Raw genomic sequence first — 4,300 nt, 5'->3', positions numbered from 1 at the left:
TTTCCATGCTTCATATCTATCTTGTATGTGCTTAACAACCCCTTGAATGGCCTCCCAAAGAAGCCCCTCATTTTTCCATGCATTGGCTGCATTTCAGTGATTATTTGGACATATTTTGACATGTTTTATTCACTGTTTTTGGCTGGTTTGATGAGTTCTTATTTGCTTCATATACATGCCATGTAAACCATGCTTGCTAGCCAATGTTGCATGCTATTTTAGTCCATCATGTTAGCATCTTTTGGCCATGCTTTAAACTGGAAATGTGTATGTTTTGGGACTGCCTTGGCTCTGTCTATAGGCTTCATGATCAAATAATGCTTGCTTTGTATACTTGTGGTTCAATGCATTGGACTGGTTTTGAGTTTCGGGGCTTATTCCATGCATCCGGTGCCATATTTCCATGTTTCGGGACCATTTAGCATTATGTTTCAGTGCTAAAAATTACATGTTTGAATGTCATGCTTCATCCTTGCCATGTTTTGGTAGAGTGGCATTTAATGCCTTAGGTTCGGTCCTCGGTTTGCGTGCATGTGTGCACGCATTTCGGTCATCTCATTTTCATCCAATGACCACTGATGCGAGTGTGGCTGAGGTCCACTCATGTTGGTGTAAGTCCATCGTGCATTGTGTATGCCATTTTGGTCTATAGCATTGTGTATGCTGAGTCGCATGTTAGAGCATTGTGTATGTCATGTTACATCGAGCATTGTGTATGCCATTTCATAGCATTGCGTATGCTAGGTTGTATGTTAGTCGCATTGTGTATGCCATCTCATTTGCATTGTGTTTGGAATAGGAGTTAGCCTGAGCACGGGAAACGAGGGACATTTCGTACTCCGAGTGACGGAACGTGTCTCAATTCCCTGTCGCCGACACTCTGGATTACCCACGATGGAGTTTAGGTCTTGTTGTGTTTTCATGTGCATTCATCTCATATTGAGTCGTGCAATTCGGCTCCTCGGCCATCATGCATCGATATGCGTGATTGGTGGCACGAGGATCGAGGACTACGCTCTTTGAAGAGTAGTCATGCATACATATGTGAAATACTTTGCAATGCCCCTTTGTTGTTCTCTGTTGCAGTAAATCAGAAATCAGCGGCCTTCTGGAGCGTTACGCAATATTCCGAAAACAATTGCAAACAGAGGCAAACTGGGGCATCGCAATGGATTTCTGCGCAAGGCAACTCGAGCATGCATCATTCATCATTTGGAACAGAGCTGAGGCGGTCCATAGATTTGCGTGCTAATTTACCTGCTTTCTTAGATTAATTTTTTAATTAATTAGGATTTTCTATTTATTCGGACTGTATTATTCTTTCGGACCCTCCGAGCGAGGGCACAATTGTAATAAGTGTGCGTGCGTGTGATGTATGTCTTCCAACCCCACGTCTTTCTCCCTTTTATTTACCTGCTTATGATGGTTAGATTAAGGCATGTTTCAATTAGCATACTTATGCTTGCATGTTTGCATCACTTATCTGTCTTGCATGCACCGGGCTCGGCGCATCATACTAATTGCATTTGTATTTCAATTCCAAGTTGAATAATTGTTAGTTGTAGCATTTCATATGCCATCTTAGAACAGCCAAGCCAATCTTAGTTGCATTTTGCATGTGTTGCATTAGGCATTTCTGCATAGTTAGGATTCATGCATGGATTTTCTAACATAGCTTTTGTTTTGGCTTGGAGTACTCGGTAAGTTTTATGCTTTAGCATCCTTGCATGTGTGTGAGTAACTGCCATGATAGCATGCTTACCATGAGGCTATGTGCTTATGTGATATACCTGCCTGAATGCCTGTGGGTGAAGGTTGGGTTATTTGGATTGGAACAATTCATCAATTATGAGTTTTAAGCTTACTAGATAGTGGCAAATCACCTTGTTTTCTAAGCCCACCTGAGGGTGGCAAATCCACATTTTAGCCTACTTGCGAGTAGCAAACCGCTTTAAAAAACAAACATGAGATGTTTTGTTCCAATTCAGGCGACCCAGTCTATACTTGTATGTTGTGCGCATCACATAGTAAATCTAGGCTAATAACCGGAATAAGAACGCATAATGTTTTCAAAACTCGATATCATGGTTAGTAGAGGCCGATCTTTGATCGGGCGAGCGGTGGTGCTCACGAAGTGACCTTCCCCAATCGTACCCAAGTTCCCGAGCCGAGGCAACTTTGGTGATGACGGACACATGGCCTTAGGCAAACGAGTCAGGGTTTCCTAAATTTTCCAAAATAAAATATTTAGGTGGCGACTCTGTATCTGGCAAAGCAGTCCATGTTTGGCACTTCTTTCAAAAAATCTATTTTTAAAAAAAACGATTTGCCGGATTTGGACTTTTTGACGATTCATCGGTCTTGTATTGCACTCTGCGAGATTAGATACAGGACCGTGACATTGAGTCTTGAACTGTAGTGAGCCCAATGAACAAAACGAGGGGGAATTTCCTCCCGGGACGTTCGGGGACGTCTACAACACCATATTCTCCTCAATCAAATGAAGTAGCTCAGAGAAAGAATCGAACTCTTAAAGAGATGATGAATGCCATGTTGATTAGTTTAGGGTTACTTCAGAACTTGTGGGGGCTGATTTTGTCTACTAACTTTATCCTTAAGAAGATATCCCACAAGAAAATCAAGTAAACACCTTTTGAAGTATGGAAATGTTGACGACCTACTTATAATTACCTCAAAGTGTGGGGGTGTTTGGCCAAGGTGGTAGTCCCTAATCCTAAAACGACTAAGATAAGACCAAAAACCGTTGATTGTGTGTTCATTGGTTATGCAAATAATAGTAGTGCATATAGATTCTTAGTTCATAAATCTGAAATTTTTGATATACATGTAAATATTATTATTGAGTCTAGGAATGTATCGTTTTTCGAATACATTTTTCCTTATAAGTAAACTGAAAAGACAAGTTCAAATAAAAGAACTTTTGATACTACTATGGGTGGTATAATGAAGCAGATGAACCTAAACGTAGCAAGAAGGTTAGGATCTCTAAATCATTTGGTCTAAATTTTTTGACATACCTGTTAGAAAATGAGCCTTAAAATTTCAAGGAAGCAATGTCAAGTGCTGGAGCTCTATTGTGGAAAGAGGCTATGAACTCAAAATTTCATGGAAGTAATATCAAGTGCTGAAGCTCTATTGTGGAAAGAGGCTGTACGTAGTGAAATTGAATTTATTTTGCAAAATCATACTTGGGAACTCGTGGATCTTCCAACAAGATGTAAGCCTCTTGGATATAAGTGGATATTTAAGAGAAAAATGAAAGCAAATTGTTCAATAGATAAATACAAGGCTAGGCTTGTTGTTAAGGAATACAGCAGAAGGAAGGCCTTGATTATTTTGATATCTATTCACCAGTGATAAGAATAATATCTATTCGCATGCTAATTGCGATTGCAGTTTTGTATAATTTGGAGATACATCAAATGGATGTTAAAATAGCCTTTTTGAATGGCGAGTTAGATGAGGAAATCTATATGGAACAACCGGACAGGTTTTGAGTTCCCAGCTAAGAGAAAAAAGTTTGTAAACTTGTCAAATCCCTTTAAAGATTAAAATAAGCCCCGAAATAATAGCATGAAAAATTTGATCACGTTATGCTTTCGAATGGTTTGAAGATAAATGAATGTGACAAATGCGTCTATGTTAGAAGCATAGACAAAGGCTATGTTATAGTTTGTCTTTATATGGATGAAATGCTCATTATTGGAAGCAATAATGACATGATTAAATCCACAAAGAAAGTGTTGAACAAAAAGTTTGACATAAAAGATCTGGGAGTAGCAGATGTAATTCTATGAATAAAAATTATTAGAACATTTGAATGATATGCTTTATCTCAGTCTCATTATGTTGAGAAGATTCTGGAGAAATTTGGAAAGCATGACAACCGTCCTACTAAAACACTTGTTGACATTAGTCCTCATTTGTCAAAAAACTACAAGTGCAGGCATATCACAATTAGAGTACTTTCGAATAATCGGAAGCTTGATGCACTTAATGAATTGCACTAGGCCAAATATAGCACATGCTGTAAGCAAATTGAGTGGGTACACAAGTAATTCAAGGTTCGATCATTGGAAAGTGATAATTAGGGTACTTAGATATCTAAGACATACCCATGATTATGGCTTACATTATACCAAATATCCAGCAGTACTCGAGGGGTACAACGATGCAAATTGGATATCGGATACTAAAGACTTAAAATCCACTAGTGGATACGTCTTTACCCTAAGAGGTGCTATCATCTCGTGGAAATCCTCCAAGCAGATATGCATAG

Source organism: Camellia sinensis, chromosome 8 (assembly GCF_055761805.1).
Source record: "Camellia sinensis isolate YWXY chromosome 8, ASM5576180v1, whole genome shotgun sequence".
Taxonomy (NCBI): Eukaryota; Viridiplantae; Streptophyta; class Magnoliopsida; order Ericales; family Theaceae; genus Camellia; species Camellia sinensis.
This window is presented reverse-complemented; position numbering follows the sequence as displayed.